This window comes from Capra hircus, chromosome 5, assembly GCF_001704415.2.
Source record: "Capra hircus breed San Clemente chromosome 5, ASM170441v1, whole genome shotgun sequence".
Classification (NCBI taxonomy): Eukaryota; Metazoa; Chordata; class Mammalia; order Artiodactyla; family Bovidae; genus Capra; species Capra hircus.
Genome location: NC_030812.1, coordinates 57,852,759 through 57,869,609, shown reverse-complemented (window position 1 = coordinate 57,869,609; position 16,851 = coordinate 57,852,759).

Genomic DNA, 16,851 nt, shown 5'->3' with positions numbered 1-16,851 from the left:
GACCACAGCCTTGTCTAACTCAGTGAAACTAAGCCATGCCATGTGGGGCCACCCAAGACAGACGGGTCATGGTGGAGAGATCTGACAGAATGTGGTCCACTGGAGAAGGGAATGGCAAACCACTTCAGTATTCTTCCCTTGAGAACCCCATGAACAGTATGAAAAGGCAAAATGATAGAATACTGAAAGAGGAACTCCTCAGGTCAGTAAGTGCCCAATATGCTACTGGAGATCAGTGGAGAAATAACTCCAGAAAGAATGAAGGGATGGAGCCAAAGCAAAAACAATACCCAGCTGTGGATGTGACTGGTGACAGAAGCAAGGTCCGATGCTGTAAAGAGCAATATTGCATAGGTACCTGGAATGTTAGGTCCATGAATCAAGGCAAATTGGAAGTGGTCAAAGAGGAGATGGCAAGAGTGAACGTCAGCATTCTAGGAATCAGCAAACTAAAATGGACTGGAATAGGTGAATTTAACTCAGATGACCATTATATCTACTACTGTGGGCAGGAATCCCTTAGAGGAAATGGAGTAGCCATCATGGTCAACAAAAGAGTCCAAAATGCAGTACTTGGATGCAATCTCAAAAATGACAGAATGCTCTCTGGAGTAACACGCAAATTTGGTCTTGGAGTACAAAATGAAGCAGGGCAAAGGCTAATAGAATTTTGCCAAGAGAACACACTGGTCATAGAAAGCACCCTCTTCTAACAACACAAGGTTATATATTCAGTTCAGTTCAGTTGCTCAGTCGTGTCCTACTCTTTGTGACCCCATGAATTGCAGCACGCCAGGCCTCCCTGTCCATCAGCAACTCCTGGAGTTAACTCGGACTTACCTCCATCGAGTCAGTGATGCCATCCAGCCATCTCATCCTCTGTCGTCCCCTTCTCCTCCTGCCCCCAATCCCTCCCAGCATCAGCGTCTTTTCCAATGAGTCAACTCTTCGCACGAGGTGGCCAAAGTACTGGAATTTCACCTTTAGCATCATTCTTTCCAAAGAGAGCCCCATAATTTTTTATCTTATACCTAGAGTTTTATCTCATCTGGAAAATATCTCATTTCACCACACATTAGTCACTGGCAGTTTTCAATGGCTATGTTTGATTCTGAATCTTCAAAATAAACTTTTCATGTATCTATCCTCTGTACCCTATGCAGTAGGATAAAGGAGTTGAATATAAAGTGAGAATATAGTGCTGTCTATAACAATATTTTTTCTTTTTTAATGATACATTAAAAACTGGAAAAATATATAGACATTTCTATATGTCAGTAAGAAATTTAAATTTGTTTTATACATACACTTGAATATTTTAGAAATGTGGTAATGTTAATGATGAAGAAGTTGATGATAGTAATAAAAATGAAGGAAAGTTTGTTGTCCTGATAATGGAAGTCTTATATCACAAATTGTCTACATGGTCCGAGGAAAGTAATCTGAGATCAATGGAGTGACTTTTCTCCGAGAAAAAATAAATACATATATATGATAAAATATTTATATAATAAAGATCGATAGAAGCTATATTTATACATATAAAGATAAAATGCAGGCCTTCAGAAAATGAAGTCTGTATAAGGATGAAGCTGATAAAGAAATTCTCAAAAAAAAAAAAAAAAAAAGAATTGCATCTGGCTAAAATCTAAATTCTCTCATCTGGTCCTCCAGTCCAATCTCTCTCCTTTTTTTCTGTCTTACTCTCTGTTCTTGTGTCTCTTTTCCATCTTTTCTTTCTCTATGCTCTTTTGCCCCAGAGGCATAATCATCACAGTATAACAAAATTAATATTGGAGGGTCAATTTTTCTTCTGTAAAGAAATGAGAGAATTATTGTAACTAAAAAGTGAAAATATTTATATTGAAATACAATGGATTTACAATATTATATTACTCCATTGTATACAGAATGATAATTTAGTTTTTACAAATTATACTCCTTTAAAAGATGTTACAAGATAGCTATAAAACCCTGTGCTGTACAAAATATCCTTGCTGCCTATGTATTTTATACATAGTAGTTTATATCTCTTAATATCCATAACATAATCATATCTTACCCCAATCCTCTTCCTGCCTCCTACTGATAACCAATAGTTAGTTTTCTATATCTGTGTTTTGCTATGTACTTTGTATAATTTAATTTTTAGATTCCCCACATAAGTGATATCATACTAGTTTATCTTTCTCTGACTTATTTCACTAAGTATAATAATCTCTAGTCCATTCAATGTTGCTACAAATGATGTATTATGCAACCATGAAAAAAATAGTGAAATTCTGCCATTTGCAGCAACATGGATGGATCTAGAGAATATGTGGAACAACTTTTTCTATATCTATTGAGATGAAAATTAGATTTTTATTCTTCAACTTGTAATGTGATATATCTCACTTTAATGGTAATCTTAATTGTCTATTTCTTTTTTATTCTGTCTGAAAATCTAAACTTAATTCTCAAAACTGCTGTAACTGTAGAGTGATATGATCAGGTCAAAGCTATGATTGATCTGATATCTCACACTTCAACTTTTCCATGTGAAATATACTCGTAAGAAGTCTGGTGGAAAATATAAAGTAAGGAGTCAACTTCAGGATGAAATGACAATGTATGATTTAACTAAGAAAGACTCTTTGATTGGGTTATTGGAAATCTGGGTGGAGGAAATTCTGGGGCATTAGATATGAGAATGTCAACTTTCCCGTGTTACATTCTCAACAGCGAAGTTTCTGTCTTTTGAAGAGAAACTTCCAATATCTGGGGATAAGACAGCTCTGATTCTTAGCACAATATTAAGAAGCAATAGAGTATAACAATTATAATTTAGCTCCTGGTTAAAACCTATGACAGTACTCCCAAACAGATAAAATAAAATATTCTTTTCCTTGCTTTGGATTTTTGAGAGGAATAACACACACACACTAAAATAAGACCACATAAAACCATAACATCTGAGGGGAATAGTGGCTTGTTAGAAAGAGAAGCTGTGGGTGATGGATAACATGGTTATATATCATTTCCCTACATTATAATTTGATGCCTTAATTAACTATTAACAATATATTAACAATTAGACCAAAGGCAAACTCCATCTCTACTTAGGGAGGAACATAGAAAATAGGAATTATTACAGTAAAACATCTAAAATATCTTTCAGTTATTTCATCTTCATTCAATTGGGAAATCTGATCCTTCATGGATAAATATGCCTTTTTTTCATAATTTTTGTGTGAATAAAACTTTATGAGATGATTACAAAATGCTTCCTTAAATTTATTCACTATGTATTGTCTGAGTGCGGAAATGGGGAATGAACAAGGAGGATTTATATTCCCTGTGCACCATTATGCCCCAAATATTAAGTTTAATAAAATTTCTCATTGTTTTTTCCTAAGTATATCTGACTGTGTTGTAGAGCCACTGTAATATTTATATATTAAACTTCAAAACTTTTCCAGAGTTAAGAGAAATATTTCCCTCACTTGCTCCTTTTACCTTAATATTAGTCATATACAACATCATTTTCAAGAGTAACTTCCCCAAAGCAAGAAATTTCAATATTAAAGTTTACATCTTACTTGTAATTTCAATGATTTTTTTTTGAAATATCAGTTAATGAAAAGCACCTCAAAATGTCCTGAGTATATATTAACTGAGTTTGTATGGATGGTTTCCTAGACATAATGACTTAGACTCACTGGGAATAAAAACTTGAAATTATATTATGAGACTGCCTAACCAGTTATATACTGGTTGTTCTTATATACAACCATTTTAAATTAATTGTTATATCAATTTTCAGTCTAGAATACTATTCCAGCACACAAGACCCTTCATGTTGTTATTATCATTTTTTAAAACATACATCAAGTACTACCTTAAACAGTTTCATTACATTTATTTATAATTGGAGGATGATTGCTTTACAATATTGTGTTTGTTTTTTTTTTAATTAAGAAAAATCCTTTTCTTTTACTGAGTACTAGGTATTTCTAATAGTATATATTTACTGAACCATGAGATGTTGGTTACATTACTACTACCTTATAAATTAGAGGCATAAAAATATTCTGTGCAGTGTTCCATGTGGTGTATGTGCTGAAGCCTTTATTGAACAGGGTGAATATCTCAAAATGCTGGTCTAAGCATTGCATGTACTAATTCTGTAAATGCATGTGATTCTCTAACTCTTCTCTGTTATTTGCATATACTTCTGTCTCAGTATACTGTCCTTCTATATATGTTTAGTGACAGCATAATTAGCATAATTTTCACTGTGTCCTGAAATTCCTTCCTGAACTCCAAGATTTCTCAGAAGCCACCCAATATGTCCCTTAATGCTTTTGTCAATATTTGTTGCAACACTAGTTATATACTGGATAGCAATACAGACCCGTTTTGATTTGTTTTGTTTTATATAATGCAAGCTTCTTAAAGTAAGGATTGAGCCCCTCACAATACTGGGAATAAGATAGATACATGATAAATATATCTTTAATTAATAAATTACACTCAGCAAGATACAGTTAAACAGAAAAAGAGGGAGGGTAGTAGTGTTAGTCGCTCAGTGGTGTCTGACTATTTGTGACCACAAGGACTACAGCCTGCCAAGCTCCTCTGTCCATGGGATTTCCCAGGCAAGAAAACCTGAATGGGCATCCTTTCCTTCTCCAGGGGATCTTACCAACCCAGGGATAGAACCTGCATCTCCTGCATTGCAGGCAGGTTCTTTACCATCTGAGCCACTCTCAGAGCCTCACACTTACACAAAGCATATTTTATTCAGTCATGATTTTTAGACACTGGAAAGCCATAAGGAGATGATATTTAAAACTTGAAAATTACAGACTTGAGAGAGTAAATTATTATAGCAGGACGGAATATTTTCATTAGAAAGAATAAAGTATAAGGGTGAAGCTGAGCGATAAGATACTTGAAGAGAATGTCCTCTATGAAATAAGTTTTGAAGTAGGAAAACGTGACCAGAACAAATGCATGAAACATATTTTTGTTGTTGTTGTGATAATATTATGACTGGTGACCTTTAAATAACTGTTTTGTTGAGAAACAGAGGCTCTTTTGTAATCTGTCCCAGAAGACTTCTTTCACCATTCCTTAGGGTGTAAATGAAGGGATTTAGTAAAGGGGTAACTGAAGTGTACAACAAAGCTACACCTCTGGATATAGTTAGCTGTTCTCTCGTAGATGGTTTAGCATACATAAAGCTTCCATATGTCAGGGAGACAACAGTCATGTGGGAAGTGCAGGGGGAAAAAGCTTTGGCTCTTGGTTGTGCTGAAGGGAATTTCAGAATTGTCTTAATGATGTAAATGTAAGAAAGAATCACTGATACCAATGTGACCCCAAGTGTTACCATAGCAAAGATCAGATCAGATCAGAGCAGTCGCTCAGTCGTGTCTGACTTTTAGCTACCCCATGAATCGCAGCACGCCAGGCCTCCCTGTCCATCACCAACTCCCAGAGTTCACTCAGACTCACGTCCATCGAGTCCGTGATGTCATTGAGCTATCTCATCCTCTGTCATTCCCTCTCCTCCTGCCCCCAATCCCTCCCAGCATCAGAGTCTTTTCCAATGAGTAAATTCTTCACATGAGGTGGCCAAAGTACTGGAGTTTCAGCTTTAGAATCATTCCTTCCAAAGAAATCCCAGGGCTGATCTCCTTCAGAATGGACTGGTTGGATCTCCTTGCAGTCCAAGGGACTCTCAAGAGTCTTCTCCAACACCACAGTTCAAAAGCATCAGTTCTTCAGCGCTCAGCTTTCTTCACAGTCCAACTCTCACATCCATACGTGACCACTGGAAAAACCATAGCCTTGACTAGACGGACCTTTGTTGGAAAAGTAATGTCTCTGCTTTTGAATATGCTATCTAGGTTGGTCATAACTTTCCTTCCAAGGAGTAAGTGTTGATGATTTTCATGGCAGTGAAATTCAGTCACCATCTACAGTGATTTTGGAGCCCCAAAAAATAAAGTCTGACACTGTTTCCACTGTTTCCCCATCTATTTCCCAGGAAGTGATGGGACCAGATGCCATGATCTTCGTTTTCTGAATGTTGAGGTTGAAGCCAACTTTTTCACTCTCCTCTTTCACTTTCATCAAGAGGCTTTTTAGTTCCTCTTCACTTTCTGCCATACGGGTGGTGTCATCTGCATATCTGAGGTTATTGATATTTCTCCCCACAATCTTGATTCCAGCTTGTGCTTCTTCCAGCCCAGCATTTCTCATGATGTACTCTGCATAGAAGTTAAATAAGCAGGGTGACAATATACAGCCTTGACGTACTCCTTTTCCTATTTGGAACCAGTCTGTTGTTCCATGTCCAGTTCTAACTATTGCTTCCTGATCTGCATACAAATTTCTCAAGAGGCAGGTCAGGTGGCCTGGTATTCCCATCTCTTTCAGAATTTTCCACAGTTGATTGTGATCCACACAGTCGAAGGCTTTAGCATAGTCAATAAAGCAGAAATAGATGTTTTTTCTGGAACTCTCTTGCTTTTGCCATGATCCAGCTGATGTTGGAAATTTGATCTCTGCTTCTTATGCCTTTTCTAAAACCAGCTTGAACATCTGGAAGTTCATGGTCCATGTATTGCTGAAGCCTGGCTTGGAGAATTTTGAGCATTACTTTACTAGTGTATGAGATGAGTGCAATTGTGCGGTAGTTTGAGCATTTTTTGGCATTGCCTTTCTTTGGGATTGAAATGAAAACTGACCTTTTCCAGTCCTGTGACCACTGCTGAGTTTTCCAAATTTGCTGGCATATTGAGTGCAGCAATTTCACAGTATCATTTTTTCCAGGATTTGAAATAGCTCAACTGGAATTCCATCACCTCAACTACCTTTGTTTGTAGTGATGCTTTCTAAGGCCCACTTGACTTCACATTCCAGGATGTCTGGCTCTAGGTGAGTGATCACACCATCGTGATTATCTGGGTCGTGAAGATCTTTTTTGTACAGTTCTTCTGTGTATTCTTGCTGCCTCTTCTTAATATCTTCTGCTTCTTTAGGTCCATACTATTTCTGTCCTTTTCCGAGCCCATCTTTGCATGAAATGTTCCCTTAGTATCGCTAATTTTCTTGAAGAGATCTCTAGTGTTTCCCATTCTGTTGTTGTCCTCTATTTCTTTGCATTGATCACTGAGGAGGGCTTTCTTATCTCTTCTTGCTATTATTTGGAATTCTGCATTCAAATGCTTATATCTTTCCCTTTCTCCTTTGCTTTTCACTTCTCTTCTTTTCACAGCTATTTGTAAGGCCTCCCCAGACAGCCATGTTGTACTGACCCCTTTATGTTAATCATATCAGTCCTTCAATATAAGCATTGCCTGTGGATTTGGTTTTCTTTGTTTCTTTTTTTTTTCTGAGCATTTAAAAAAATTTTTTTTTCTTGGTTGTGATTCTCTCTCTCTCTCTCTTTTTTTTTTTTTTTTTGTATTGAAGTATAGCCAATTAACAATGTTGTGATAGATTCAGGTGAACAGTGAAGGGACTCAGTCAGATAGATACATGTATCAATTCTCCTCCAAGCTCCTATCCAAGCTGCCACATAACATTGAATAGAGTTCCATGTAGACTTTTTAGAGAAATGAGTTACTCAAGCACACTTTGCTGACTTTATTCTTTTGCATTTGTCTTGCTAATATTCCTATCTTTTCTGTTTATTACTTTTTTCCTGTTTGAAAAAACAAAATAAGATTTTAGTTCTTAAGGTTATTTTCCAAAGCAAGTATTAGTAAAGAGCCTTAATGTCTTTAATGGCAATTGAAGACTTGTAGTCTTCAACTACTAGGAGGTTGTAAGCTTTTATTACCAAAATATACAGTTTTGTCTTTGCTATGACACCTATAGTTGCTCTACCTCTGATTTGAAAAACTATATTTTAGGATTTAGTCATAGGACTTCTCTTACCATGTAGGTCTAACAGACTGTTCTAGAGTTATATTTTCTCAAGTTTCAGAAAAAAAAATTGCCATAATTTCTTCATATCTCTTTACCTAGGCAATATTTAATTCATAAAGAGAATCAAAGAAAGTGAAATTTGCATGTAACTGAATATAATACATTAACTATGAATATATAAAACATAAATGACTCTATCATTAAAAATTAACCTCCAATTAAAATAAATAAATTTATATTTAAAAAAATTTAAATTTAAAAATTCTGTAGTCAATTTTAACCCCCTAAATTTGATTCACTGTACATTTGACTTAATTTCTGATTCTGAACTTGTTAAAATTATAGTTGACTTATCTTCTTGGATCTCTTGTATCTGTATTCCCTAATGAATACATAGAAGAGATTTGTGCTAACATAACTAATAATGATTTTACGTTTTTACAATAATAGTTTATTATCTAACCTGGATCTTGATTACTAGGTGATTTCTGTGTAAAGAAAAAATGTGTACATATTGTGTTTCTGTAAAGATTTGCTGCTGCTGCTAAGATTTGCTACATTGTCTTAAATTCATACCCACTTTGCAATTCAGAACTCAGGTATCAATAACTTTAATAGACTTCCATCATCTAATCCAGATAAGCTGCATTATATGAAAGTTTATTCTTACATTTGCTGTCACTCACAACCTGAAAATAGTTATTCCCCAAAGTAAATTGAACTAAAATAAAATAAAAGAGGACAAGTGACAAAAATCTCAGGGCATCATCTAATCAGAGATAAATAACTGTTCCAAGAAAAAGATTCCACATTTCTTTCTGTCCACTTGTAATATTCCACCATTTATCATTTTTTACTTACCACACCCTCAAAGGATCTATTGAAGTAAAACACAGAAAAAAATCTCTTCTCTGAGGATAGGAATTCCAAAACAACTAATTACTGACAATGAAAGACAACACTGTAATGTACTTTATTATTTTTTCTGTAATGTACTTTAAACAAAAGTTGAAGTGAAAGTAACCCAAAGGAGGATGCAAGTGATTTAGGGAAATTAATGAAATATCTAACAAGGTCATCAGCAGTTCTCTGTCCTGGCATGACATTCAAAAATCCCAAGCTAGCTTACACCAACACAAGGTGTCGTCTTGCTTCCAATTAGCAACAGAAGCAATTTTATACTTTATTGCAAACCATTTTACAATCTGGTACCTAGTGATGTATACATGACATTTGTAAGTAATAATTAAGGATCATATATTAATATACTTACAATATGAGGAGCTTGGGGTGGATTTTGATTAAATTACTTTTTGATCTTTCAAATGAACTAAATTTATCTATGAAATGCATTTTCTGTTACTGCCCATTACTGGAGAAAATCCAATGTCTGTCAGCTGGTGAAAGGTTCAGCAAATTGTATTATACACATCAAAAAAATAGACTAATGATATATTAAAAAGTACAATTGAACATTAGAAATATTATGCTAGGTATAAGAAGCCAGATACAATATCTACATGTGCTGTGAGTCCATTTTTACAATCCTGTATGCCTGTGTGTTCAGTCGCTTCATTCGTGTCTGACTCTTTGTGAGCCTGTGGGCTGTAGCCCACCAAGTTCCTCTGTCCATGGGATTCTCCAGGCAAGAATACTGGACTGGATTGCCATACCCTCCTTCAGGGGATCTTCACAACTGAGGGATGCATCTCGTGTCCCCTGCATTGCAGGTCGATTCTTTATCACTGAGCCATTGGGGAATCTCTTCATAATTCTAGAAAACACTGAAGATTAGAGAACAAAATCTGATGAGTAGTGTTATAGGCTGAGAGTGAGAAGTAATTGACTACAAAAGTGTTTTAAGGGAACTTTTCATAGAGTGATATGAACATTTGGTATGTTGTTTGTAGTAGTGGTTGCATGACTAAAATTTTTGTTGATATTCACTATGTCCCCCAAAAAGTTCAAATAATTTTGAAGTTAAATTATTTCTCTATAATCTGTCTGAAGGTAGCTTCTTTTTTTTAGGCTATTGGTAAGATTACATATACAACATTTAAAACTGACATGGAACAACAGACTGGTTCCAAATAGGAAAAGGAGTACGTCAAGGCTGTATATTGTCACCCTGCTTATTTAACTTATATGCAAAGTACATCATGAGAAACGTTGAGCTGGAAGAAGCACAAGCTGGAATCAAGATTGTGGGGAGAAATATCAATAACCTCAGATATGCAGATGACACCATCCTAATGACAGAAAATGAAGAGGAGCTAAAGAGCCTCTTGATGAAAGTGAAAGTGGAGAGTGAAAAAGTTGGCCTAAAGCTCAACACTCAGAAAATGAAGATCATTGCATCTGGTCCCATCAAGTCATGGGAAATAGATGGGGAAACAGTGTCAGACTTGATTTTTTGGGCTCCAAAATCATTGCAGATGGTGACTGCAGCCATGAAATTAAAAGACACTTACTTCTTGGAAGGAAAGTTATGACCAACCTAGATAGCATATTCAAAAGCAGAGACATTACTTTTCCAACAAAGGTCTATCTAGTCAAGGCTATGGTTTTTCCAGTAGTCATGTATGGATGTGAGTGTTGGACTATGAAGAAAACTAAACATGGAAGAATTGATGCTTTTGAACTGTGGCACTGGAGAAGACTCTTGAGAGTCCCTTGGACTGCAAGGAGATCTAACCAGTCCATTCTAAAGAGATCAGTCCTGGGTGTTCATTGGAGGGATTGATCCTAAAGCTGCAACTCCAATACTTTGGCCAACTCAGGTGAAGAGCTGACTCATTCGAAAAGACTCTGATGCTGGGAGGGGTTGTGGGCAGAAGGAGAAGGGGACAACAGAGGATGAGATGGCTGGATGGTATCACCGACTCGATGGACATGATTTTGAATGAACTCCGGGAGTTGGTGATGGACAGGGAGGCCTGCCTGTGATTCATGAGGTCGCAAATAGTCGGACGCCATTGAGCGAGTGAACTGAACTGAACTGATAGCTGTATATGGGTATATATATTTAAATTCAAAATAATGAATATTAAATTCATATTGGTCACCTTTCAAGTACTTAAAGCTGTAGGTGGCTAGTGCCTACCGTATTGGACAACACTGGAATAAATAAATGATTCATATTTAGTTTTTGTCTCTTCTAAAGCATACTTTTGATTATGCCAGTTTTTAATGTGTATTTAACTAAAATACACAGAGCACGGGCAGCTGCGATGGTGCACAGAGTGCGGCAAAGAGGAGATACCCAACATCTGAGGTCAGGGCAGAAGCTGGAAGGACCCCATGCCTGAGGGGTGGTGGTCAAGAGGAGTTACCCCACGTTCGAGGTCAGGGCCAGTGACCAAGAGTGCCAGGCTGTGACAGCACAGGAATAGCCGAGAGGAACTACCCCATGTCCGAGGTCAGGGGCGGGGGCAGGGAGGAGCTATCCCATGTCCAAGGAGTTGTGGCTGTGCGGACACAGGAGGGCCTAGAGGAGCTATTCCACATTCAAGGTCGGGAGGGGCACCAGTGAGGAGACACCACTCATCCAAGGTAAGGAGGAGCAGCTACGCTTTGCTGGAGCAGCCGTGAAGAGATACCCTACATCCAAGGTAAGAGAAACCCAAGTAAGACAGCAGGTATTGCAAGAGGGCATCAGAGGGCAGACACACTGAAACCATAATCACAGAAAACTAGTCAATCTAATCACACTAGGACCACAGCCTTGTCTAATTCAATGAAACTAAGCCATGCTCATGGGGTCACCCAAGACGGGTGGGTCATGGTGGAGAGATCTGACAGAATGTGGTCCACTGGAGAAGGGAATGGCAAACCACTTCAGTATTCTTGCCTTGAGAACACCATGAACAGTATGAAAAGGCAAAATGATAGGATCCTGAAGAAGGAACTCCCCAGGTCAGTAGGTGTCCAATATGCTACTGGAGATCAGTGGAGAAATAACTCCAGAAAGAATGAAGGGATGGAGCCAAAGCAAAAACAATACCCAGCTGTGGATGTGACTGGTGATAGAAGCCAGGTCTGATGCTGTAAAGAGCACTATTGCATAGGAACATGGAATGTCAGGTCCGTGAATCAAGGCAAATTGGAAGTGGTCAAACAGGAGATGGCAAGAGTGAACGTCGACATTCTAGGAATCAGAGAACTAAAATGGACTGGAATGGGTGAATTTAAATCAGATGACCATTGTATCTACTACTGTGGGCAGGAATCGCTCAGAAGAAATGGAGTAGCCATAATGGTCAACAAGAGTCCAAAATGCAGTACTTGGATGCAATCTCAAAAATGACAGAATGATCTCTGTTCATTTCCAAAGCAAACCATTCAATATCACGGTAATCCAAGTCTATGCCCCAACCAGTAACACTGAAGAAGCTGAAGTTGAATGGTTCTGTGAAGACCGACAAGACCTTTTAGAACTAACACCCCAAAAAGATATCCTTTACATTATAGGGCACTGGAATGCAAAAGTAGGAAGTCAAGAAACACCTGGAGTAACAGGCAAATTTGGCCTTGGAATTAGGATTGAAGCGGGGCAAAGACTAATAGACTTTTGCCAAGAAAATGCACTGGTCATAGCAAATACCCTCTTCCAACAACACAAGAGAAGACTCTACACATGGACATCACCAGATGGTCAACATCAAAATCAGACTGATTAAGTTCTTTGGAACCAAAAATGGAGAAACTCTATACAGTCAACAAGAAAAAGACCAGGAGCAGACTGTGGCTCAGATCATGAACACCTTATTGCAAAATTCAGACTTAAATTATAGAAAGTAGGGAAAATCACTAGACATTCAGGTATGACCTAAATCAAATCCCTTATGATTATACAGTGAAAGTGAGAAATAGATTTAAGGGACTAGATCTGATAGATAGAGTGCCTGATGAATTGTGGAGGGAGGTTTGTGACACTGTACAGGAGACAGGGATCAAGACCATCCCCATGGAAAAGAAATGCAAAAAAAGCAAAATGGCTGTCTGGGGAGGCCTTACAAATAGCTGTGAAAGGAAGAGAAGTGAAAAGCAAAGGAGAAAAGGAAAGATATAAGTATCTGAATGCAGATGCGTTCCAAAGAATAGCAAGAAGAGATAAAAAAGCCCTCCTCAGTGATCAATGCAAAGAAATAGAGGAAAAGAACAGAATGGGAAAGACTAGAGATCTCTTCAAGAAAATTAGAGATACCAAGGGAACATTTCATGCAAAGATGGGCTCGAAAAAGGACAGAAACGGTATGGACCTAACAGAACCAGATGATATTAAGAAGAGATGGCAAGAATACATGGAAGAACTGTACAAAAAAGATCTTAATGACCCAGATAATCACGATGGTGTGATCACTCACCTAGAGCCAGACATCCTATAATGTGAAGTCAAGAGGGCCTTAGAAAGCATCACTACAAACAAAGGTAGTGGAGATGATGGAATTCCAGTTGAGCTATTTCAAATCCTGAAAAATGATGCTGTGAAAGTGCTGCACTCAATATGCCAGCAAATTTGGAAAACTCAGCAGTGTACAAAGGACTGGAAAAGGTCAGTTTTCATTCCAATCTCAAAGAAAGGCAATGCCAAAAAATGCTCAAACTACCACACAGTTGCACTCATCTCACATGCTACTAAAGTAATGCTCAAAATTCTCCAAGCCAGGCTTCAGCAATACATGGACCATGAACTTCCAGATGTTCAAGCTGGTTTTAGAATAGGCAGAGGAACCAGAGAACAAATTGCCAACATCCGCTGGATCATGACAAAATCAAGAGAGTTCCAGAAGAACATCTATTTCTGCTTTATTGACTATAGCCTTTGACTATGTGGATCACAATCAACTGTGGAAAATTCTGAAAGAGATGGGAATACCAGACCACCTGACCTGCCTCTTGAGAAATCTGTATGCAGATCAGGAAGCAACAGTTTGAACTGGACATGGAACAACAGACTGGTTCCAAATAGGAAAAGGAGTACATCAAGGCTGTATATTGTCACCCTGCTTATTTAACTTCTATGAAGAGTACATCATGAGAAACGCTCGGTTGGAAGAAGCACAAGCTGGAATCAAGATTGCCCGGAGAAATGTCAATAACCTCAGATATACAGATGACACCACCCTAATGTCAGAAAGTGAAGAGGAATTAAACAGCCTCTTGATGAAAGTGAAAGAGGAGAGTGAAAATGTTGGGCTAAAGCTCAACATTTAGAAAACTAAGATCGTGTCATCTGGTCTGTCACTGATTCTGACTTAATTCCATTATAATTAGAAAGCATATTTCCAAGAATTAATCCTGTGGAATGTTTTGGAATTTCCTTTAGGCCAAGCTGACATTCAATTTTGTAAATATTTCATGTAATTTAAAGACAATTATATACTTTTGAACTTGGATGCAGTGCTCCATATTTATCATTTACTTCCCAAGTGGCTCTAGTGGTGACCAACACGCCTGCCAGTGCATGAGACATACGAGACAGGTTCGATGCCTATGTTGGAAAGAGCCTCTGAAGAGGGTGTGGCAATGCACTCCACTGTTCTTGTCTGAAGAATCCCCAAGGACAGAGGAGCCTGGCAAGCTATAGTCCATGGGGTTGCAAAGAGTTGGACACAACTGAAGCGACTTAGCACACTCAAAAGAATAAAGCAAGTTTTTTTGAATTTCTGTAAGAGTAATAGATTTGTTAACAGTTTAGCTATTGCAGTGTTCAATTCTATAATTAGATCTGCCATTAAGCCCTTTTCAGCCCAGTCTCTTTTGATTTATTTTGAATGGACCATATGTTTCTTGTTTCTCTTTACAGTTTTGTTTGAGGAACACTGGCCATTTGAATTGAATAATGTGCTAACTCTGGGATTCAGATTCTTCCTCTTGCCAAGGGCTGCCATTTTTTGGTTATTTTCTAGTTTACTTTCATGTTTTGATTATGGTAGGCATCCTCTGTGCCAATTGTAAGCCTGAGTATAAACTTAAGGTCTCAGTTCTCTTCTGAGACTCTGCCTTTCCCTGACCATGCACACTTTCTAATTTTCACTGTAAATGCATTTACTTCTGAACATCCTAGATATTCAAAAAGAGGGAGAGAGGAAAAAAGAGTCAGACCTTTTACATCCATTATGAAATAGCATATCTGATAGGACTTGATGAGAAAGTCATCATCACTGCTGTGGCTGTCCAGCCAAAGGTCAATAAATTGAACATAATTACTGAGGAAGCTTCAGCCAAAATCAAGGGACATAATATATAATTACAGGAAAATAATTTCAATCAGCATTCAAAAAAGTGAAGGAAAAATTAAAGAACTATTCCAAATACTAATAAAAGCAAACTAAAATACTATGGGAATCAAATGAAGCATGCCATATTAAACTGTATTTATTTTTTTATATGGGGAAATTTTTAGACAATTGGTGATGTTTGAATAATATTGGAGAATTTAAAGTTAATAACATATCATTGCTTACATTTTGGTAATAATGGTTTTATCATGTTTACCCAGTGAAATATTCTTTTTTTGTTGTTGTAAATCCACATAACCATATTGAGTAGCAAATGTAACATCAGTGGCTTGGGAATAAAAATCCTATTGTATATTTGTTGTGTATTTTTCTTTATGTTTTATCTTTTTTAAAAATAAAGTAAATAGGAAATCACTTAAGTACTGTCCCACAATTTGGGGAGTTGGGGGTTGGTCACAATCAAGTTAATGAAATTCTAACATATTGCCTAACAAAAACAGGAGAGAAGTTCATGTTTGGGGTAAAATTTCTCACCAGTAGAATTGGTCATATTGTCCTGTGGTAGTTGAGTATCTGAAATTCTTGTTGGCATTAAATATTTTAAGTTTAAATCATAATTCTCTTATGAGAAATATCTCTTCATTTTTGTAGTTAAAGCAATTCACAGTGCTTTTCTTTAATTCTTCCTTTGTTTTCTGTTTCTTCTCTTTTTCTTTACCTTTTTCTTTTTTAAAATTTAATTGGTATGTATATCCTTTCTGGTAGCATTCTCCTGAAGGTGTTTCTTTTTTGTTTCTCTTTTTATTTCAATGAATCCCCTTGTGCCTCTTATGAGTGAAATGATAAAACCATGGCTTTTGTTAGTGTACAATTTGAAGCAATAATTCTTTGCTGCAAATTTTAGGTTCCTTTCATTTGAGAGATTTCCTAAAACATCTTTTTAGTTAAAATATAACACTTTTAATTAGAATTTTTATAGAGTAATTTTTATATTTAAATATAGTTTCTAAACAACAGGAAAATGAATTATATCTGGCATGTAAGTGAAAGTGAAGTTGCTCAGTCATGTTCTTTGCCACCCCATGGACTATAAAGTACCAGGCTCCTCCTTCTATGGGATTTCCCAGGCAAGAATACTGGAGTGGGCTGCCATTTCCTTCTCCAGGAGATCTTCCCAACCCAGGGATTGAAGCCAGGTCTCCCACATTGTAGGCAGACGCTTTACCATCTGAGCCACCAGGGAAGTTCATCTGGCATGTAAGAGGATTCCAATTATCTGTAACATCTATGTTCTCTGATTTTTATGTGTGTGACTGCTATTGGAAAACATTAGCAGATGCATATAATTCCTAGATTGTATCTCTTTTTCGAATCCTTCATTAGAGAAGCACTGAAATTAAATTTACACTTGAAATAATTTCATATTATAAAGAGGAGAATATTTATCATTTATTTTTGACTCATTTCTATCATATTTCTGTATACAGAATTATAACAATATAATCTGGATACCGAAAGTGATGTATAATTTGGAATATATATCTAAATCATAAATGAAAGTCATTTTGCAAGTACAAGTCAGATAATTTTCACTGACTTGAACTGGCACATTTGTTTTTTTCATTTTTATGTAAATATAATTTTCCATACATTGTGATTAAATACAACTGATTATAAGAAG